The sequence below is a fragment of the Aedes albopictus genome, chromosome 2 (genome assembly GCF_035046485.1).
Source record: "Aedes albopictus strain Foshan chromosome 2, AalbF5, whole genome shotgun sequence".
Lineage (NCBI taxonomy): Eukaryota > Metazoa > Arthropoda > Insecta > Diptera > Culicidae > Aedes > Aedes albopictus.
The window spans coordinates 126294412-126319054 of NC_085137.1; the positions used below are offsets into that span (position 1 = coordinate 126294412).

At 39.2% G+C, this 24643-nt stretch overlaps 1 protein-coding gene and 1 non-coding gene across 8 annotated transcripts in view; one reads left to right on the forward strand and one right to left on the reverse strand.

Moving 5' to 3' along the window:
• LOC109420024 (mucin-2-like) overlaps positions 1-24643 on the reverse strand; it is a 196616-nt gene that overhangs the window by 84431 nt on the left and 87542 nt on the right. The gene's annotated exons all lie outside the window — the stretch shown is intronic.
• On the forward strand, positions 23546-23617 carry Trnaw-cca (transfer RNA tryptophan (anticodon CCA)). The gene has a single exon. It is a non-coding gene; the product is annotated as a tRNA-Trp (tRNA).

Genomic DNA, 24643 nt, shown 5'->3' on the forward strand with positions numbered 1-24643 from the left:
TCTAAAATTAGGCAATGCCCTTGTAATTTCATGCTGTTTGAAACTGTGGTGTTCAAACAACCTGTTCAACATGTTTTTCAGGCATAAACCCTACGAATAGGAGCAAGACATTATAAAAATGACGCGAAAATATTTTTGGCCACCTGTTTGTATGGAACCGCCCCATAGTTGCGTGGTGATAACTGTCGAAAGTTTTGAGCGCATGCATACAGTGACTAAGTGGTGAACCGAATCTATATTCGCACTGCGGTATGTGCGGACATTGGTTATATCCGAGAAGAATTTACAGTCGATTAGAACGTGGTCGATTTGGTTTTCTGTTTGGTGGTCGGGTTATCTCCAGGTGACTTTGTGGATATCTTTGCGGGGGAGAAGGTGCTTCGGACTACCATACCACGGAAGGCAGCAAAAATTACGCATCGCTGGCCGTTATCATTCGATACGGCGTGCAGACTATTTCGCCCGATTACCGATCTGTACATTTCCTCCCTTCCTACCTGCGCGTTCATGTCGCTGACAACGATTTTCACGTCACGCGGCGAGCAACCATCGTATGATTGTTCCAACAGCGCGTAGAACGTTTCTTTTTTGTCATCAGGTTTCCCTTCGTGTGGGCAGTGGACGTTGATGATGCTGTAGCTGAAGAAACGGCCCTTAACTCTTAACATGCACATCTTTGCGTTGATCGGCTGCCACCCGATCACACGTTGTCGCATCTTGCCCAACACTATAAATCCTGTTTCCAGTTCATTGGTGGTGCCACAGCTTTGGTAGAATGTAGCCGCTCGATGCCCGCTTTTCCACACTTTCTGTCCAGTCCAACAAAGTTCCTGCAACGCCACGATGTCGAAGTTGCGGGAATGTAGTTCGTCGTAGATTATCCTGTCACATCCTGCGAAACCTAGTGACTTGCAATTCCATGTTCCAAGTTTCCAATCGTAGTCATTATTTCGTCGCGTGGATCTTTGCCGATTGTATCGAGTCGTATTTTCTCCTATTTTATTCGCAATGGGGATTTTTACGGGTGGCTTATTGGGCCTACGCCAACACTCCTGTCTCGCCGGAGGGCCATCATGCCAGTTCTGTTTAACGTCCCAACCAACACTGGGACGACCACGCTGATGGGGCTACCACCTTGGATCTAGCTGGGCGTGGTGCAGCGTTTCTTACTCAGCCGCTGGATGCCAGAACAGACGCTGTTTGAGCCGCACCTTCTCGGTGAACAGACGCTCGGGTCGAACCTCCTTAATCTAGCTGAAGTCAGAAGGACAACAGTGCCCAGGCTGCACTACCACCAGCTAAGCACACAACTCTTAGCTGGCGGTCTTTGTCATCGCTTGACCCGTGGTAGGAACTTATGACGACCAGAGTTACGTTGGACACTCTCTTTATCGACTCACCGTTTTGCAGCCCTTCTAGGATCTTCTGGGACCCACTGAAACGACCTTAAGACCTCCTAAATCCCCTGAGATCTCCTGAGGCAATGGGTAGAGTAAGGGGTGGCAAAAGTTCGACCCTAGTTGAAAATTCAATTTATTTCAAAAAATCGAAGCGGATAAAAATAAATAAATACCGTGTGGTGATTCTACCAACCATGAGCTAAAATTTTGCTGAACAAAGTTACGCCAAATATCTTTTCAATTTTGAGTTACAATACTTTTTGTATATGTGTGTTTTATTCGAACTCTTGCCCCACCACTGGGGCAGAAGTTCGAATCTAGTGTTTGTGGAAATTCGCTAACCGTTGCACACTATTTTGACACTTTGGTAATAGGAATACCTGAAACCACTTGATATTTGATGTTGGAACTGGAATACACTTTAAAGTTCGATCTGGATTTTACCCAAATCAGGGTTAAATTTACTACACTAAAAATTAGTAGTTTTCCGCCAAATTCAGACAAAACAACATCTTTTTTTAACTTTGATCGAATTTTCTCACTAATTCTATCACTCTTAGAGACACTATGTACATTTTGCAGAATTTTAGGATTTCACCTGAAGTTGCCACATGACTCGAACTTTTGCCCCACTAGGTGTAAAATATGATTTCCAAATTTTTTTTGCAAAAAGTTATACATGCTAAAGCATCTTCAAGTTACGCCCCAAAATAAAATATCGAAGTCGATTTCATTACAATTCCATTCCATGCGTTGGAAGGACCACCGCATGTTATATTTTTTGATCAAAAACCAACATTTTGTCATAACTTTTCGAAATTATGATCAATTTTCATAATTTTTGGAGTGAAAGACTCTTTTTCAAAAAGGGTTCGAACAACTTCGACACCCGAAAGAAATAATTTGAATTGAGCTCAAAAACTTCAAAAGAAACTCTTGCCCCACTCGAACTTTTGCCCCACTTTACTCTAACAAAAAAGACTAAACAAAGTTGTTTGCTTTTAAGCGAGACCCACCAGCTGGCAATTCGGTCTAGTAATTTTTTTGTCTGTTCGACATTTTGTACTTCGACCTAGCACATAAATTAAAAGTGCATAACAACGATACGCATAAAAGGAGGTTTTAGTGCAATCAGTTTTGCCGGTTGGTACAACAAAAACCAGTCATGGATCTTCCTTCTCTTCTTCGGAACCAAAGAAACGTGAGTTCGTTGACACACTATGCGAAACAATTTGCTGGGACCTGGAACGGGTCTTTAAAAACCTACAACACTCTGACAAATAGGCCGCCGCTCACCGTCATGTGTCGAATGTAGAACACCGAAATGGGTGCGCAAAAATTTCCGACCGACTTCCGATCGTCATCCACCATCATCCCGTGTGGCATCGGAAGGTCGTAAAAAACATCGCGATCCCTCCTGTACCCAATCACAGCCCAGCCACTTGATCGACAAATAATGCCAAATTGCGTGCATCGATCGTCGTCGTCGTCGTCGTTTTGAAAAGAAGTGAAAACTCCGAGACGTAATTATCGGTTCCGTGACACTTAATTGATTTTTTTTTTCGGTTTTCGTTCGTCTCCACCCTAATCAGGTGTTGGGATGTGTCATCGACAGAGAGATGAGGATGCGACGGCTCAACGTCAATCGTTTCCGAGTGGTGGAGCCGCAGAAAATTGAATTTAAATGTCGACGTGGTGCCATAATTTAGGAAGATCGAACTGCTCAATGCCCCGGTTGAAGTGTACACAAATTGGACAGTCATATTTTTTAGCAATTCAGGATATGGGAATAGTGACTAACATGATACCGATCGCAAGATCTGATTCCCACGAATCATGGTGTCGCGTGATGGTGATTCGAGTGTAACAAGCTGGAAAACATGATTTTGGTTGATGGTCGAGCGTAAAGTGCTGCAATTTTCATCGATCATTATCTGGAGCGCAATTTAATTGCAACGGATGCGATAAGCGATAAAAATAAACATCGTTAAAGTTCATGGGAAAGCAAGCAGTAAATCTTATCTCGCTCGATTTACCACGTAAAGTGTGAATATTCCAGAACTTAGTAATCCTGCAGTGTGCTACCTAGATGACTGCTGAACGAACCATATCTCATCTGCTGTCTTAAGGACTGTTCATTTTATAAAGAGGACACCTTGCTTGTGCGATATGGTTATGAAGTCAGGAAATGATTCCCGCGCCGAGCGATGAAGCTTTGCAGTCGGTAGCCTAAAATTATTTCTTAAGCTCATCATATTCACACACCGGGACCCTGTTGAGCCTTTTCAGAAATCCCACACATCGAGAAGCTACTCTGCACAAGAAACATAGGAAGGATGCCAGTAAACTCTAAATTACGGTGTATTGGTCAAAGTAATGAAAATGGCAGCTAAAGTGGTACTCGTTTTAGATAAATAACGATGCGCAAAGTGAGCTGCTAGCGATGGCATTCCATTTTTTTTAAAGTAAAGCCGAGTAACACGCCGGATGTTCTTATGTCGGTGCAGCCTGCCTTCCAAAAAAAAAAGCGGCCGGAGCCCTTGAAGTTCATTGTCGACCTGTATCCAGCATATTCAACTAACTGGGTAAGGATGTACCTACAAAGGTGCAGATGAACACTTTTGATTGATTAGCGCTGATCCAGTTATGAGATCAATTCCCATAAGAGCCACTGTCTGTGGGTGGCTTTAGATCGCTTCAAGCGAAGCAGCTTTAAGGGGAATCCAACAGAAATTTATTTCAAAGCTAATCGATAAGAAAACGTTAGCGATGCAGTAGAGGGAGCGTTTTTTAACCCGTTTGTGAAAGGTAGACTAGCAAGATCGCCACCACGAGGGGTGATGCCGAATGCTGGATTACTTTCCAATGAACAGTCAGGAGCGGTACAACGCACATTGGGAAAGAACGCTGTTTTGGACAGACAAAACCTCTAGTGCTCTGGATATTTATTCTAGATGTGTAGTGTCTTTAAAGAAGAATTAGGAATTTTGCGAACAGTTAGTAGATTCCTGCCTCTTAGCGTACTTCTTAAATTTTACTTTGTCCACATTCATTCAGTACTTACCAATTTAATAATAGCATGGGGTTGTGCTTCCAAGTCTCACCTTAGGAGAATACAAACACTTCAAAATACATGCCTTAAAATTATCTTCAGAAAACCCTTTTTGTTTCCCACTTTACAGCTTTACTCCGACAACTCACATAACATTTTACCTATAAATGGCCTTTGTGAACTGCAAACTGTAATTTTTGTATACGATACACTTCATAGGAATGATTTCCATTCAAATGCCACCTGTACCGCATAGATACGTTTTAACCTTTTGGAGCCGATTTGTTTCGCCGCTGTCGACGCAACCTCGCTGGTGTCGAACGCGTTTATTATGCTCGGTTTCATCGCCGGGGTCATATATGACCCCTCCGGCTCCAAAGGGTTAATTAACATCAATATAGGCTTTCAACAACGTTTGGAAAAAAAACGAATTTCGATCATTGGGCTTATTAAGTACAACCAATTACCTGATAAAATTAAGCATGTAAAAAATCGTCATATCTTCTATAAATTGCGTCTCACCGACATTCTTGCTTGATTTGTTTGTAACTCCTACCAGAAGCAAAACTTTCTTATTACTTGTTTTGGTTCCCTCAAAAGGGACAATCTAATTAAAATATTTTTTTTTATTTATCTTAGTTTTCTAAGTTTAATCTCATCTCGTTTGTTTGTTATATTTTGCGGCTGTTCGAGTCCGTATGAAGTTGATCATTAATATTAACTTCTTTTCTCGATCAGCCTAGATAGCTGTGTAGTGTCGGTAGCGATTGTCTCAATTGGCTAAGAATAACACTACGGACCGCCTGTTCCGGTGGTAAGAATCCACCAACAGGTGACCCCTAATTCATGGTGTGATGCGGCTTTATGCTTACCGTGCCTAGGAATGAATGGCTAGGGGGGTCTAATAAAAACCTAACCGCTAACGGAGCCTGTGGAGTACCAGTGCGCCCTCCACAGTATATAGCCCTTACTGCGCTAACCGGAGCAATGGTGCAGTGGACCTTGTGTTTCTCCGAGACAATCAGCTGCCCTTCTTTAGTTTCACTTGAGGCTAAATAAGGGCGGGATTATGAAGATGTTGTTAATTAGTTTAAATTTTCACCTATAAGCAGTGCTGAAAAATTCATTTCGTCATATCTAAATTCAATCACCTCCAGCTCATTTTAGAAGCTGAATTTGTGGATATGGTGTATGAAAAACTTGTGCTGCTAGACCAGTTTTGCAAGAAAGTCACGGAAAAAACGATATTTTTCGAATATTTAAGGTAAATGTCACGGACTTCCTTCGAAAAATGCCAATGATATTCACGGTGAATATCATTTGGCATGTTTCAAATGTAGTCCGTGACATTTACCTTAAATAATAAAAAAATGGCGGTTTTTTCGTGACTTTCTTGCAGAATTGGTCTAGCCGCACAAGTTTTTAATATACCATATCCTCAGGTTCAGCTTCTAAAATGAGCTATAGGCGACTGAATTTAGATATGACGAAATGAATTTTTCAACACTGCCTATAAGGTTTCGCATTATGCGATTTACACAGTGTATTCTGTGTATCCTCGCCTTTGGCGTTTTCCAATCGATACCGATTTGGTTTTATTGTTGCTGTTCTTTGTTGTGCTGTTGTTGCGAAGAGTTTAATCTTACCTAGTTTGGGTAGTGGCTACGGTTAAGATAGCTCAGATCAATCTTCAGCATAAAAGAACAGCAACGATCAATCTTTGCAGACTTATGCAAAATGGTACAGCCCAAGTGGCCTTGGTACAAGAACCTTACTTTCGTAAGGGAAATTTCTATCTAGGAAACCTTGTGAACCCGGTGTTGGCCACTTTCAGTAAACATGAAATGGCAAACTCGCGTGTCATGCCTCGAGCCTGTGTGCTTGTCAACAACGCAATAGTTGCTACACTCATCTCTGATGTATCTGTTGGAAACCTCAACAGGAAATACGTCTATTGTTCTGTGTATTTACCGCATGATGAACCATCCCCTACGGATGCTTTCAAACAAGTCATCGCATACTGCACTTCAAAAGGCCTTCCGCTAATTGTTGGCAGTGATGCTAATGCTCACCATATCATCTGGGGCAGCTCAGACATTAACTTGAGAGGCTCCAGTTTGATGGAGTACTTAAGTAGTACAGATCTTGCATTAATTAACATAGGCAACCGCCCAACCTTCATGGTATCTGCTAGAGAGGAAGTGTTAGATACAACGCTTTGCTCTAGCAGAATTAGTCACGAGCTGACCAATTGGCATGTGTCAGATGAAGAATCTTTATCTGACCATCGCTATATCTTTTTTGAACATTTAAATGTTACTTCGCAAACATTGCGTTTCAGGAATCCTCGGTCAACAAACTGGGATCTTTATACTGATTTGGTTGCAGCCAAATTTCATGGATATTCACCATCCATTGACACTCCAAGTGATTTAGATGATGCCGTTGATACTGCAATGACCTTCATCATGGAAGCTTTTGAAAAAGCATGCCCTCTACGGTCTGTGAAGATCACAAGAGGAACCCCTTGGTGGAACTCTGATCTGGCGAAACTCAGGAAACAATGTAGAAAGAGTTGGAACAGACGACGTTCGGCTGGTTCAGAGGCTTTCAGGTCGGCTCGCAATGCCTACAGGAAAGCTCTCCGGTCTGCTGAACGATCCGGCTGGAAAAACCTTTGTACAAATGTTTCCAGCTTGAGTGAAGTCAGTCGGTTAAACAAAATCCTTGCGAAATCTAAGGATTTCCGGGTGAACGAACTTCGTTTGCCAAATGGCGATCTGACTTCCTCTGATGAGGAAGTTCTGGAATGCTTATTCAGCACACACTTCCCTGGATGTGTGGATATTACATCTTCGGATGATCCTGATGTCTTTTCTTGTAGTTATGATTCTTTAGCTTCGGCTCGGAGTATTGTAACTATAGAATCGATTGAGTGGGCTCTTAATAGCTTTGCTCCTTTCAAATCTCCTGGGGCAGATGGGATTTATCCTATTTTGCTTCAGAAGGGATTTGATTATTTCAAACATGTTTTGAAAAAAACTACTTGTTTGCAGTTTTGCTACAGGGTATATTCCCAAATCCTGGAGGGATATTACTGTAAAGTTTGTTCCGAAAGTGGGTCGTGCGTCGTATGAAGAAGCAAAGAGTTTCAGACCTATCAGTTTGACCTCTTTTCTTCTGAAATGCTTAGAACGCATTGTGGATCATCACATCCGTGATGTTCATCTGGCCAACGTGCCTCTTCATGTGAACCAACACGCCTACCAATCTGGTAAGTCCACTGTAACTCTTTTACACAAGGTTGTTTACGATATCGAGAAAGCATTCGCTCAAAAGCAATATTGTTTGGGTGTTTTCTTAGATATCGAGGGTGCCTTTGACAACGTGCCTTTCGATGCCATATTGGAAGCCGCACGGAGTCATGTTATATCTCCAATGATTTCCAATTGGATTCACCAAATGCTCAAAAACCGATATCTCTTCTCGACATTGCGTCTAGCAGGGATTAGGAAATTGAGTGTTTGTGGATGCCCCCAAGGGGGAGTCTTATCACCGCTTTTGTGGAATCTCGTAGCAGATACGCTATTGAGGCAACTCAATAATTGCGGTTTTCCTACTTATGGTTTTGCCGACGACTACCTAACATTGTTAGTTGGTATGTGCATCAGCACCCTTTTCGACCTGATGCAAAACGCCCTTCAGGTAGTTGAGGGTTGGTGTCGCCAATATGGCCTTTCGGTTAATCCGAGTAAAACATCTATTGTTCTTTTCACGGAAAGGCGAAACCGTAATAGCGTTCGACCTTTGCGTCTCTTTGATTCTGAAATCGATGTGACTGAACAGGTAAAGTACGTTGGAGTCATTCTTGATTCCAAGCTTTCCTGGACACCTCACATTGAGTTCAGAACACTTATTAAGTGAAACTGACTTCAGAAACCTGAATCTTCAGGATATTCTGTTGTTCTTAACCCGCTGTGGTAAAGAGCTATAGGCTCTCTTTCGCTTTATGCGTTATTGCAGTGCCCTTTTCAGGGCGCTGTTTGAACCCATTGTGGTACGCTTGTGCGTTAGTACCCTCTTCCAGGGTATTTTTCCTATTTCTCTACCTGTCCCTATCCCCATCCAAATCCTTTTTCCTTCCTTTTCCCTCAGGTAGATGATGAAATAGGCTGTTATTTTGGCGATGGCACAAATGTCCCAAATGGAGGATAACGTGCCTCTGGAGCCGGCCTTCTGATACCTGATACACACTGGTTCCCTCAAAAGGGACAATCTAATTAAAATATTTTTTTTATTTATCTTAGTTTTCTAAGTTTAATCTCATCTCGTTTGTTTGTTATATTTTAGTTCAGTTTTTGTGTTGCCAGAATAGAGCTGAGATAGTAGCGCCCACTACCTGGGGGCCACTGTACGAGTCCTTTGATGTGGGGGATAGTGGCTGGTAAAAAAAAAATAAATAAAACTGCCTTGTAAGAGTTTTGACTGAAATCTGGTTACACAACAGGTAACAATGACAGCTGAATAACAGCTTATTCAGCCAAAATTTTCAAAATCAAGCTTAAGAGCGGCTTATTCAGCTGCTGTACAACATCAATGTTTGTTGGGACAATATTTGATCCAGACAAGTTGCAACTAATCTAGATAAGTTTTAGCTTTTTTAAGAAGCGTACTACAAGAAAACTTTCTTCTACAAAATTGTTTATTGTGCTATTTCTGATATTTCTTCCGAAGACATATGTATAATGCACACAAAACACACAGTAGGCCACTTTACCGAAAAAGTCGAAAAAATCAATTTTAAACAATATTTTCAAGTGAAAAAAATTGAAAAAAATTCGAACGTTAGGTCACCTAAACACGAAAATTGCGGGTTTTACTTATTGACCTTCCTTTTGCATTAGGGTCATTTTTGACACAAACCGTACACTACGTCAGCGAGCTGCTGCCAACGTGATGCAAAAAAAAGGATGAAATAACAACAGAAGATGATTTACAATATATTTGATAAATCATGAAGCAGCAGGTGGAGGCATCTAATTTCTTGGCCAAAACATGTCAATACCACTAGCATCGATTTTGTGGAGAAAGAAAAAAGGGGTAACTCGGGACTTCTGTTATACACTACCGTATGCGTGATAATGTTTGCACCATCGTTAAATAACGTTACAGTTTTACTTGTGAATACAATATATTGGTTTTTTTTTTACTCTTATCATAGTAGGCTGTAAATAAAAAATGTTGATTTTCTTAGTAACACTTGCATAATGACAAAGTGGCAACCTAGCTCGTGATTTGTCCACGCGCAAATGTCGAATAGTGTCCCTGATAGTGCCACAGTCAAGATTAAAAAAAAAGGAGTTTTATTTTGACATTGCCTAATGGTGTAGACATTAACACACAAATAAAATTTAATATAACTATTGATTATGGAATTTGGTACGGGATAGATAGTTCGTCGGAGAACGAAAAAACGTTCGGGCAAATTCAAGACTTTCTTATATGACGCTTCTCGTAGCTCCCGGATGCCATTGGTATTTATGTGAGTTTTTTTGTCTACGGTCGAAGGATCGTCAAGGCCACCGTAGTTTTCCTTTTCGATCTGCCGTGCCGCCGTTAATTCGCTGATTTCACGTTTCTTTGCCATTTTTCTCATTGAGCCCACATAATTCGCCCAAGTCTTCTTTTTGATGGCAGCAGTAGCCTTCTTAATCCATGTAAACCTTAGAAGACCAGTGGACACCTTCGGAAATAGTTGCCCTTGCTTTTTTTCGGTCTAAGACCGTTCAACGGTTTACCTGAACACTCCTGAAATGTCTTTTTTTTTTAACATTTGCGCGTGGACAAATCCCGACTACTGCGGCCTCCTCTTCATGGTGCCAATTTTTAACTTAAGAAATCGTTTTTTTACCCGCAGTCTACTATGATATGAGTTATAACTTACGTGCATACAAAGAAAACCAAGACATTGTGTGTACAGGTGATATGACAAACTTTTTGGTACGGTGGTGCAAACATTAGTATGAAATCATCACGAAAATAAATGAAAATTGACAATTAAAATCAATTTTGTTAGCTCCAAACATGATGTAAAACAATTTTTTGAATATTTTTAATGTAACATGCCTGGATAATAACTGAGAAGTAGCACAAATATAATAAAAATAATATTTGATGCTGCTTCGGCAAGTACAGGGGATGGCCAAAATGTTTGGGATAGGCAACTTTTTTTCTTCCACAAAAAAAATCAACATGCAGTAACTTTTCATAGAGCGCATCAAAAAATCTCAAATTTTGACTGTTTGTTAACCTATTATATGTGCATCATTGGTACAAATTTGGGCTCGATTGATTAATATTTCGCGAAGTTAGATCCGTTCGGGTAAAACACTATTTTTTAGACAACTCATTTTTGAACTGTCATATCTCGGAAACCAGTGAACCGAATTGAATGAATTTTTTAACGTTTATCAACAATATATTGATACTTAATACGACGTTATAAAATGTTATATTTTCTCACGGCGAATTAAGTTATACACGGTTGAAATTTTTACCCATATAGAGGAAAATAAGTCAAATTTACAATACCACACAAAAATTATTAAATGTGTTCTTCCTTCAATCTAAATAGGCTCTAATATATCTGATTAGAGATAATTTGAGAACAGAAGTGGAAAATCTTTGGATTTCAACACTAAAATTTATTGACATTGATGTGAAAAAATTACATTTTTTCGAGAAAAATCCAAAAAGTGTCAATCCATGATAACTTTTTTCAATGTTTAAAAAGTACCTATGTTTTAATAGTTTGTGAAGCATTTACATATTGTTAGTGTGCAGGCCAGGCCTACTGCGTCGGGTATACCGCAAAGATGATTTGTACAACACTGTTTTACATTTTTTTTTCTTTTAAAGAGAAGTGAAACCAACTCGTCAGGGGCTCCATTTTGGGCACCCTTCCACTTCAACTCAGTCAATTTTCAATCAATTGACAAAAATTGTTGAACGCAATAGATATATATCTAGTAATAATAAGATATAGTATCTAGTCTTGTTCAAAAATTCAAGACAATTCAGTTAACTAGCCAACTGAAGTTACAGCGAAAAAGCGACCAAAATAGTAGCCACTACACTACCCAAATGGCTCGGCACCCTAAACACAAACACTTCGTTTAACATAGGTAAGACTCAAAATAGCCGGGGCCCGTGGCGTAGTGGCTACATGTTTGCTTCATAAGTGGATGGTCATGCACTGAACGGCGGCTTGCGGTGAAAATTACTATTCTGAGGGTCAATTTAAATAGGGAATCGCGCCACTTGGGCGGTGGCTTCTATTTTCGTCTGTTTTCTACTATAACTCAGTTAAATTTGAACCAATTGACACAGTTTTTGGAATGCAGTGAGATAGGTATAGTATCTACCCGTGTACAACATTTCAAGACAATTGGTTCAAAATTGACTGAGTTATAGTGGAAAACAAACGAATATAGAAGCCACCGCCCAAGTAGCGCGATACCCTACACAACGCCACTAAATTTGTGCAGACTGAGTTTCGTTTCAGTTCAACAGAATTATGTTTTCAATTTTACCATGGACTCGAATTTCAATTAAAAAAAGTTTCCGTTGGCAACCGGATTCGAACCAAGAACCTTAACATCACCAGACTCGCACGCTACCACTCGGCTATCGAACCGGTTGATGAGAGAAGAAACAAAACGCACACAAGAAGCGTTGGTGGGTCGATGATCATGTTTTGACATGGTAAATTTAAAAACATTCGTATGCTTGTCATTACTGCAAGCCGCCTTTCAGTGTGGGTTCGATCCCAGCCCCGGCACTTTCGTCAGTTACTCTTTCCCCCTAAGAGCAGCAGACACCGACCCTCTTCTGAGCCCATGGCTTGAACGAACCCGGATACATCGACATCGGCGAACGGACACTCATAATGGACCTCATATCGGACTTGAAAAGGAACAACCACCAGCCACACATCAACATCCTCGTGCTCATCATTCTACCACGATAGGGTAGAACGTGAAAGCAGTGCAACGGAAAACAGTTCGATATAGTAGAATTAGAATAGAATACATATATTAGAATTAGATATAGTAGAATTAGAATAGAATAAATTTAGGCGCTTGGAATCGCTCACGCAGTGCCCTAGTGGACAAAAGAGCTGTAAATTAGGTTAAGTAATTGAAGACTAAAAAAAAACATTAGGTGGTATTGTTCCGAGTGCATCCTTGCCAGAATTTCCTTAAAGATATTTTATATACTCATATACTGCTTAATAATGGTGTGGGACACCAAAAAACATTTTACTCCTGTACACTTTTTGAAATCCTTTTTGGTCCCACATCAACTGTGCAAAATTTCAGCTCGTTCGGAGAAACTATATTTTAGCACCAGCCATTTTAAGTTTTCATACGATTTACTATGGGGAAAATTACTTTTTCAAAGAAAAATCGCCACCGGTTGCCCCTTAAACCCTAAAAATAAATCGATGAATGATTTCTGTTGAAAATTTTACGAGGAACCAACCCTCCGAAGACCGCAAAGCGATCTAAGGCATGTGGAAAAAGTTATTGACTGAAAACCGAATGACATGAAAACGCTGTTTAACATGTAAGGAATAACAATAAATAATAAAATCTCGTTATTTTATCGATCGGGTGAGGCTTAATAACTTTTTCCACGAACGTCGCATCGATTTGCGGTCTTCGGAGGTCTGATTCCTCATGAAGTTTTCTACAGAAATCATTCATCGACTTATTTTTTGGGATCTAGGAGTGACTCCTAGCGATTTTTCATTGCAGATGTAAAATTTCCCCATAGTAAATCGTATGAAAAACTAAGAAGGGCGGGCGCTAAAATATAGTTTTTATCGATCTGAAATTTTGCACAGTTGATATGGGACCAAAGTGGAACTCAAAAAGTATACAGGAGTTAGAGTTTTTCAATTTTTGGTATTTTCCCATATAAGCCGTGTACCAGGCTTCTGCTTATATGCTTCTCAAAGCACCTTGCGCTCACCTCGCTAACCTAGTGCACGTTTAGGGGTCATAATGACCCCAATGCACAACGAGGGTTAAAAGAATTCTTTAAGGTAATCTCGTAAAAGTCTTGATACTATCTTTGAAAGAATTCCTGAAGGTATCCCTGTAAGAAATCCTGAAGAGAAAAATTTCCTGAAAATATTCCCGGAGATCTTTCAAAAATGGAATTCTTGGAAAAACTCACCTAAAGGAATTCCGGGACGAATTGTCGGAATATATTTAAAAAGAAATGTCTAGAGGAATTCCTGGTGCAATAAAAAAAAACAGGAGGAATCCATGAGAGAATTTTTGAAATAATCTTCCCTGGATGAATTCTTGGAAAAAGGTGTAAAAATCCCTGGAGGCATTATTGTAATTATTTCTGATGGAATCCCTGAGTAAACTCTAAAAGAAACTGCTAGAGGGGTTGCCAAAAGAATCCCTGGAAAACTTTTTGGTAACTTCTAGGAGAAAGTCTAAGAGAAATTTTTGAAGAAATCCCTACACAATTTTTAATAGGTCAATCCCTGGTTAAATACTGGAAGGAATTCTAGGATAAGTCCTGAAAAAACCCAAGTAACATTTTAAGTTTTGTTCGGCTCTACAAGAGATCTTCATGACCAATTTTATAAAACTTGCAATAAAACTGAATCATACATCAAAACCTCTTGATATCCTCTTTAAGAGCATCTTCCGGCTAAGTGGACCACTCTCGGAGAGGTTTTGCAAACCGCATTAAGAGTAGCAATAAACCCGTTTTAAAACCTAGTTGAAATTTTTTCCATTCTCGATTGTTGTTGTTGTTGTTTTTTTTTTTTCAACAAAAACTATGACAGCTCAAGATGCAAAGAAGCTTCTTCGATGGCACGTAAAGTTCTGGAGGATACATCATTCGTAAGTAGAAAGCGATCATTTCAGAGTAATATATTAGTAGTTATTGTGCTGGTAGGCTTATGCGCATTCGAATTTATCGTGAATTTTAGGGTTGCAGAATCATTAAATTAATGCTTCGAAAATAGTGAATATTATAATCTTGGAATGAATTAAGTCAATTTGTGAATTTTGTAAAACTATCTCGAATCACCAGAAAACTCAGCAGCGAGAGTTTATTTATGTGAGCATGTTATGAAAATGGTGACAAACTATCAATTCATTGCTAATTTAAGCAAAATTAACTATTTTCCATTCACGTAAGCTCAATATGGCGACTACCATAATCAGCGAAAATAAAACGAAATCAAGTTTACTCGTGAATTTCGACTGGAATTTGATTTATGATTTCGAAATGGCTTTCTCAGTCCAGGGAAATTCAAAACGACTGGTTTGCCCGGGGCAATACAAAACCAGTCGTTTTGAATTTCCCTAGACCAATCAGCAATGGAATTGTTACTTGGGAACTTCTAGAAGAATCTCTGGAGGAGTTCCTGAAGAAATCTACGGATAACTACTTGTAGAAGAAAAATATCTCTACTCTAGATACATTCCTGAAAGTATCGAAAGACGATTTTCCAAAGGAATTCTTTTGCATGAATTGCAGGGAGTATTCTTGAAGGAACTCGTGGATGAAATCTTGAACAAATCCGTGGATGAACTTCTCAAGGATTTCCTTGAGAAAATTGTGAAAAATTGGGAATTCCTGGATGACTTCTTGGAGAATTTCCTGGCTCTTGTATGCATTCTTCTCCAACCTTCATTCTTCTCAAATCGCAGGAGAAATTTCCAAAAAAAAACCTTAAAATAATAGAAAAAAAGTATTCTGGTACTCCTGGAGGCATCCCTGAAGAAATTCTTGGGTGAAGATTGAAGGATTTTTGAAATTCCTGAACGAATCACTAAACAAATTTTTGAAGGGATCCTGAGAGATATTTCTGAAACAATCACTAGAGTAACTCCTGGAACAATCCCTGGAAGAATTTCCGGATCATTTCCTGGAAAATCCCTGGAGGAAGACATGGAGGAGCTTTTGAAGGAATTCCTTGAGAAATCCCTAGAGAAATCCTGGTGGAATTCTAGGAGGAATCCCTGATGGAATGCCTGAAGGAATGCCTGTAGCAATCCCTTGAGAAATATCTGAACAAATCCCTGGAGCAATTCCTGGAGGAACTCCCGGAGAAATTCTTGGAAAAGTTCCTGAAGGAATCTCAGGAGGATTTTTTGAAGCAATTCCTAGAGATATCTGTGGGAAAAAACCTAGATCAATTCCTGGAGCAATCCCTCAAAAATTCTTGAAGGAATCTCTGATTGTATTCCCGAAAATTCTAGGAAGGATCTACAGAGGATTTCTGGAAGGAATTTTTAAAGAAATTCTTTGAGGAATTCCTGAATGAATTCCTAGAGGAATCCCTGCAGAAATCCCTGGAGGAATGCCTGGATAAATTCTTGGAGAAATTACTGGACAAATTACTGTAGAAATTTCTTGATGAGTCTCTGGAAGAATAACTGGAGCAACCCCTAAAGAAATTCTTTGATAAATTACTGTAGAAATCCCGAGGGGGAATCCCTGAATGAATCCCTGGAAGAATTCCTGACCCAATTGTTAGAAGAGTCTCCGGTGGAATTCCTGAAGGAATGCCTGGAGGAATTACCGGAAGAATGCCTGAAGGGATTCCTGGAGCAATGCCTGGAGGATTTCCTGGGGAACTCCTAGAGGAATATCTAGAATTCTAGAGGCATCCTTGGAGACATCGCTAGAGGAATCTCTGAAAGAATTCTTGGAGGAATATATGGAGGAGAATTATTTCTGGAGGAATTGCTTTAGGAACACCTGAACAAATTCCTAAATGGATTTCTGAAGGAATTCCTGAATTAGTTCTTGGAGAAATCCCTGGAAGAAATTTTGGAGGAATTCTGGGAGGAATTCCTGGCGAAATACCTGACAGAATGCCTGGAGAATTATCTGGAGGATTCCTGACGGAATCTCTGCAGGTATTCCTGCAGGAACCACTGGAAAAATCCCTGGAAGGAATTCTTGAAGAAATTCCTGCAAGGATTTCTGGAGGAATCCCTGGAGGAACTTGTGAAGGAATATCTGGGGAATTCATTAATTTTCCTGAAGGAATGCCTAGAGCAACCTCTTAAGTAGTTCCTGTTGGAACCTGTGACTGAATTCCAGAAAAAAAATCCTGGAGGAATTTCTGATGAAATTTTCCAAGCAACACACTTGGACGTTAATAAATTCCTATAATTTAAATGCAACTACATTGAATGTTGTGCCCTTTGTACCAATCGTCTTATTAATGACTAAAGTGCAACGAAAAAAGCGCAAGAGGTGGAGCCAATATAAAACATCCTTTCGTGTTATAAACGGTTTTAATTCGCAATCGATTTACAACCGAGTTACAACTCATGGTCGACTTACAAATTGTGACCGATTCGACAACTAGTCAGCTAGTCATCACATTTGTCACTGCCAGTGACTATGTGTCAACAGTTTCATCAATATGATTAATAATTGTGTGGGTAAAATTAACCGCAAAAAAAAAAGGCTGAACCAGAACGTCAATTTTTGTGCCGCTCCTGATTTATTGGTGAATCATGCATTCTGGCTCAGTATTTTTAACGCGCCTCAGTCTACTCATCATTTTGCGAGTGAAAATTTAGACATTTGTAGTGAAAATGTACTCGCCATATTGCTTTGACTGAGTTCATTTCAGCAGCTTATTTAAGGCACCCGTAAAATGCTGAAAATTAGTTTAGAAATTTTGCTTGCTAAATCATGTCAAGAAGAACATTGCTTCACACGGTAGGACATAAACAACCAAAAAATGTAAACACGTGGACGTTTACTTCTCGTCGACAATCAAGGGGATATCCATTTATAACGTAAAGGAATTTGATCAGTTTTTGAACCTCCCTTCCTCTATTTTTTTTTCGTAGGAAACCCCAAATACTTTAATACGGAGCATAATCCTCCTCTCACCTCATACTATTGCGTAATTTATGGATAGCCCCCAAATACCCAAATAGTATTCTGCTAGCAACAGTGGAAGTGCTTGTAAAACTCCTGTATCATTGTAATGATCAAAAGAAGATGAGAAAAGTTCCGTACCATATATTTGAAACCGGAATGCTGTGTCTAACATTTTGCCTGATTGGGAATCATAGTTGGTACGAGAAAATGTCAAAATTTAAGCTAATGCATCTTTTCGCCAGATATTTTCAGGAAGCTTCAGATCACCACTATCTAGTCCGAGTGTAACATGTATTTAAACCCTTCCAGTGGTACCAATCGTTCTGTACTACGTAAATAGTGCAGAATTTAACAGCAAATGAAGCATTTACCAGTGCTTGTATGTTCTTCTTGATTTGAAGAAGGAATGGTTAATGTACTAGCTTATTTGTGGACGCAGTAGCGCCCGTGGCAAGTTTTTTTTTTTAATATAAACGGTTCGGGTGTTATTCACGCATGTAGATTTTAAATATAAAAGCATCACATTTTTCTACGTTTTGAATATTTTTTTTATTAGTAGAATTCAATGCAGCTTATATTTACATCTGAAAAACTTCGGTAAAGTCCTCGGACAGTCAAGCAGGGCTATCTGTGTTATTTCATGCAACTGCTGCATTCGGTTGTCTAAGAGTGACAGATTCTTTTCTGCATTAAAAAAATAAAAATTTTCAACGTTTGTCGTCTGTGATTTTTTTTCATCTAAGGCTATGTCAGGTTGTCTTAGGTTGTCACTGTTTTTGTTCTCTGCATCTGATAGGGAAAAAGAATTGAAGTGCCAAATATTAAAAAAAATATTTCAACGTCTGTTGTCTGTGATTTTTTTTCATCCAAGGCTATGTAAGGTTGTCACTGTTTTTGTTTTCTGCATCTGATAGTGAAAAAGAATTGAATTGTAAAATACTAAAAAAACAAAATTGTGTGTGTCTGTGTTTTTTTAATCAAATGCTGTGTCTGGTTGTCTAAGGTTGTCACTGGTTTTGTCCTCTGCATCTGATAGGGGAAAAGAATAGAAGTGTCAAATATTTAAAAAAAATCAAAATTTTCAACGTCTGTTGTATGTGATTTTTTTCATCTAAAGCTATGTCAGGTTGTCACTGTTTTTGTTTTCTGCATCTGATAGTGAAAAAGAATTGAATTGTAAAATACTAAAAAAAAAACAAAATTTTCAACGTCTATTGCCTGTGATTTTTTTTCATCAAATGCTGTGTCTGGTTGTGTAAGGTTATCACTGGTTTTGTTCTCTGCATCTGACAGTAAAAAAGAATTGAAGTGTCAAATATTAAAAAAATCAAAATTTTCAACGTCTGTTGTCTGTGATTTTTTTTTTTTCATCGAATGCTCTGTCTGGTTGTCTAAGGTTGTCACTGGTTTTGTTTTCTGCATCTGATAGTGAAAAAGAATTAAAGTGTCAAATATTTAATTTTTTGTGAGAAATTCCCCGCGTGATGATGATGATGATGATGATGATGATGAATTCTTTATTGAGCAATATACTGATGTTTATGATATTATTTCAATTTAATATTGAACAACTATGGTGTAATAATGAATCAATTGCATAAATATGAAAATCAACTTGCATTTTCTTAATGAAACAAACATGTTTTACCTCCAATTAACTTTTTAACCGCTTTAATTTAGAAAAATAACAGAATATGTTGAAAAATTTATGAAGAAAATGATAAATTTTATTTGTACATGACTTCATTTTTTTGAAAACATTTAAGTTTTTATAGCGCATTTTATTATTTTTATGATTTCAAATACCTTTTGTCGCACATTTTGCAGCTCTCATCCCTTCTGTCAAAATTTTTCTTTATGTTCTAAATTAGTTCCAAGTAAACATGTTTATAACAATCAGTATCAATGTTTGGTTGTTTTGGTTTGTAAACGGTCGTAACTAAGATTCGTTGAAACAATCTGATAATACCTCAGTTAAAATTGGTTTCGCAAGTTTCAACTAACGATGACGTTTATTTACATTGCGCTAGTTGTTATAAATATGTTATACTTCAGCTTGGCTTTAACAACAGGATTTTAACATCCGTTGTTTCATGAAAACTCAGCTGCAACATGTTTGCAACGATGATCATTTCTATTTTAGTTAGGATTTCCTAATGAAATTCGTGGAGGAACCCCTGGAAGAATTAATGAATAAATTCTTGGAGGATTCCCTGAAGCAATTATTGGAGGAATCCCCAGAGGCATACCTGGAGTAATGCCTAGAAGAATTCCTGGATAAATTCTTGGAGGATTTTCTGAACAGTTTCTAGAGGAATCTCTGGAAAAATTACTGGAGAAATTTCTGTGGTAAACCCTGACACAATTCCTGAAAAGAATCTCAGGTGAAATTCCTGAAGCCATGTTTGGATGAATAATTGGTAGAAGGCATGCTTAGTGGAATGTCCAGAGGAACAACTGGAGGATTATCTGGAGGAATTTTATGAGGAATTCTTGGAGGATTCCCTGATGCAATGTAGGAATTGTTGGAGAAAGCTCTGGAGGAATTCATGGAGAAAATCCCGGGTAAATGCCTAGAGGAATCCTTGGAGAAATTTCTTTACGAATTCCTGGTGGAATCCTTAGAGGAATCCCAACAGAAATTCTTGGAGGAATTTCAGGAAAAATACCTGAAGGAATTCCTGGAGAAATCCCAAGAGAAACCCCTAGAGGGTTCCCTTGAGTAATTCCTATAGATGAATCTCTATAGGAACTCCTGGAATAATGTTTGAATGAATGCCTGAAAGAAATCATGTATAAATTCCTGGAGAAATTCATGGAGAAATTCCTGGAGACATGCAGGTAGGAATTCCTGGAGGAATCTTTTGAGAAAATCCTGGAAGAATTCCTGAAGAAATCCCTAAAGGACTGGTATCACTGGAAGAATCCCTGGAGCAATTCCTGGAGGAACCCTTGGAGTAATTCCTGGATGAACTTCTAGAGGAGTTCCTGGAGGAGTATCAAGAAAAATTCCTGGAGGAATATCTAGAGGTACTTCTGGAGAAATCTCTATAGGAAATCCTGGAAGATTGTTTAGAAGAATACCTGCAAAAATCTGGCTACGCCTTACTCAAGATCCAAATGCGCTAGGAGAGGGTAAATTTTTTTCGGACTCTGCGTCTCAAGGGTACATTACATGTATTAAAATAAAGTGGTATTGCACAGATCAGTGGTTCAGAAGCAGAGGCCACGGGCCATGCTAATTTCTTAAGTACCGACAGATTCCGCGTCTCAAGCAGAGTTGCACTCTGTCACTGTCAATGGTAAGCAAATCGCTGATTTTGATAGGCCGACTACGATTCAAGTCAGCGTGCGCTCTATTGAGTCATCGTCACTTTCCTTGTTCCATCAGCACTGGACTGACTTTGATGGTGTGTAGATATCACTGATAGGCCATCTTTGAAATTCGTTTATAAATCCAAATGAAAATTTATCAAGATAATATTTCAATATGTGGTACAAAATAACAAGTTTTACATGTTGATCACAAAAAAGTTTGAGTTGTGGCGAAAACAACTAAAATATCACAGCAGTTGTAATGATTGTGATCTGGAGTGCGGGTCAATATCAGGTCGTTGCCTGTCATTGTCGTTTGGATATTGAACGGCCTGGAGTGATAGTGACGATGGTGCAATATCAGTTGTCACCTGACAAGACTGATATTACGCAACTCTGGTCTCAAGAAGCAGTATAGTGACGTGGCAAAGTTCTGTGGTTCGCAAGCTGGGGTTAAGGACCATGCTGATTTCGGAGCACTAATAAAGTGGTGTTGTAAAGCGCAGAGGTTTGCAATATTGGGTCACGGGCCATGATAAGTTCCCAAGAATCTAAAGTGTAATGAAAAAGTGAAAATGGTCTTCAGATGCTGCGTCTTAAGGCGAAACTGGAAACTTTTTGGTTTTTGATTTTTTCTTAAATAACGAAGCAATATTTTCAAAATCGGTTTTCGTGCACATGTAGAAACCTTTTTTGAACAAAATTGCACGAAAAAATGGTTTCTGCAGAAACGAAAAAAACATTTTCCACCTCTAGAAAAAAAATCAGAAGGTATCTTGATCCATACTCTACATGTGCACGAAAACCAATTTTGAAAATATTGCTTCGTTATTTAAAAAAAATCAAAAACTAAAAAGTGAGGAAATGCTTCCAGTTTCGCCTTAAGAAGCAATTACAATAATAAAAAGGCGTTGCAAAACTCAGTGGTTCTCATGCTGTGATCACGTTCATGCTGATTTCACAAGAACTGAATGTCCGAGGAGAAGTTGTGAATTTTTATAAGACTCTGCATCTCAAGGAGCACCTAATACAATAAATTGGTGTTGCAAAGCTCAGTGGTTCCCATGCTTGAAATACGATCAATGCCAATTTCGCTAGAGCCAACATACCTAGGAGAAGGTGTGAATGCTTTTTGGATTCTGGATCTCAAGGAGCAATAATTGCAATAAACTGGTGTTGTAAAGCTCAGCGGTTTCCAATCTGTAGTCACGGCCCATGTCAATTTCTCCGCCTGAATCTCCTTGAGAACACCTGAAATTACACTGATACTCCCTGGAACGTCTCTGATTATTCTTGGGACCCCCTGTAAACCCCTAAAATACCTGAAAATCCCGAAAAATAATATCATTTTTTTCTCACATTTTAGGTTCTAGAGAAATTTGCATGGCCCATGACCATAAATTGAAAACCGCTGATATTTGCAACACATCTTTATTAAAGATGCTCCGTCTTGAGATGACCAATCCGAAAAACATGTTCACTTTTTCTAGCATTTTTGATTCTTGTGAAATTCTTGTGGACGGCGAATCCAGACCGGAAACCACTGAAATTTGTAACATAACTATTTTAGTCAGTGCTCCGCGAGGCGTGAATAAAAAAAAAACATTTTCATATAATTTAGGGGTTTCATATATAATAGGATTATGTTTTTTTTTTTGAGAATTTCACGTGTCCCGTAAATTGGAAGCCACTGAACTTTAAAATCCATCTGTATTAAAGATACTGCTCCTTGAGATGAACAATCTGAAAAACATTTGCACTATTTTCTAGCACTGCTTCAGAAATCCTTTGAAGTCACATTGGGAACCACTGGGCTGTTGTTCAAGTAAGTTGATGCAAAGGTGTAAAATCTGAAAAACATTTTCATTTTGTCGTCACACTTACGGTTCTTGATATATTCACGCGGCTTGTGACCATAGGTTAGAAGCCACTGATGTTTTCAACATGTCTATATTTGAGATACTGATACTTGAGATGATCAATTCGAAAAATATTTACAGTTCTTCCTAGCACTTTCGGTTCATGAAAAAATCTTCTGGCCCGTGACTCCCGATTGGAAACCATGGATTTTTGCAATACAACTACATTGTTATAAGTACTCCTGAAGTGCAGAATCCAAAAAAACCTCTTCATCTTCACACCTTTGGTTCTTGAGAAATTCGCCTGGCCCATAACCTTAGGTTGGAAACCGCTGAACTTAGCAAAACAACAAACTACACGTTAGAAATTATTTTCTATCTTCACTAACTAAGTCTGAAACAGTGATAAAAACGCTCCCCCTAATTCACGCTCCTCACGTTCCGAGTGTAAATTGTGGTTTTAGTGTACTATACTTCTCGCGTTACATTTGAAAAGGTAGGTTTTTGAAAACGGTTGTACTCAAAGTTGGCATCGAGTCTTTCCCAACTAAGCTTAATTATATAACCGAGTTTCAGGCAATTACTTAGGCCCACAAAAACCTCCAATGACGAAGTAAACAAACCTGCCGATATTACCCGATGTCACCCTATGTAACTACTTATTTCAGAATTCTAATAGAAAGAGCAGCAATCCCCACGCAAAAACTACCAACTTATCTGTCTTGAAACGCAGCGCACTCGGCAGCAGCAATCGACAGCATTCTGCTTCGAAAGGTCACACACGCCCCCTACCGCCTAACAGACAGCCTGCCACTAACAAGCATTCAATTGCAATCACTTTTTCTATTTATATTCGCCGTATACATGTTCGACTTCGAACACGTTTTCTGCGATACACATTCCCCTCACTGGCGATTCCATTCGGCACACATTAAATTTATTACCTGTTGCAAGTCACTTCATTTTCAAGTGACTCCGTGGCGCAACGGTAGCGCGTCTGACTCCAGATCAGAAGGTTGCGTGTTCAAATCACGTCGGGGTCAATCGAATTAGCTTTTTTGTCGGTTGTTTTCTTTCCATCAATTACACACAGAAGTCCCAACACGTTTTGCTTTTATGACTCGTAGCAGCACAGAGGAAGCCAAATAGCAGCTATCATAAATATTTTTCACACGCGTCGTCGGACCATCGATATCATCATTCGGCTCGACGGTGAAGCACCGGCATCGCGGCCCCGCTTATAAAGAAATAATAATTACATTAAGGTGAATCGGGACGCTGTGTTATTTTTCCTATCTTCCCTCTCTTTCTAACAATTTGCCTCGCGATTTTGAAGATGGTAATCTCGATTTCTATCGCACAGATGAGGCTGAAAAACAATCAGCATATGCACTGCAAGTGAGCATACACAATGATAGATTTTTGTTCCATTATATGAAGTAGAATCTGAGATTACCATCTTAGTAGCAACAGAGCAATGGCGGATATTTCCTCGACCGTCCCGTCCGCCCTTAAGGTGAATCGGGACGCTGTGTTATTTTTCCTATCTTCTCTCTCTTTCTAACAATTTGCCTCGCGATTTTGAAGATGGTAATCTCGATTTCTATCGCACAGATGAGGCTGAAAAACAATCAGCATATGCACTGCAAGTGAGCATACACAATGATAGATTTTTGTTCCATTATATGAAGTAGAATCTGAGATTACCATCTTAGTAGCAACAGAGCAATGGCGGATATTTCCTCGACCGTCCCGTCCGCCCTTAAAGAGGTTTAATTTCCTCTCTGCTTTGGGCGGGTGCCTACCTATGGAGACTTCGACCAGTGTGCGAGAACGAGTTGTGCTGGTAATGGGATTCAATGGATCATTGAAGCCGACTTTTCCGCTACTCACTGCATCTAAACAAAAGCGCCACCGTCTATGGACGGTAACACAGTGACAGCAGTCGAGTTACGTCAAACACACAAGGCTACGGTGGCGCTATCTGTTCATTTCATAGCGGCCGTTTTAGTTATTTTAGTGATCCATTCGGGCTGAAGCGAGCTTGTGATCGCCGCACAGCTTAAGAG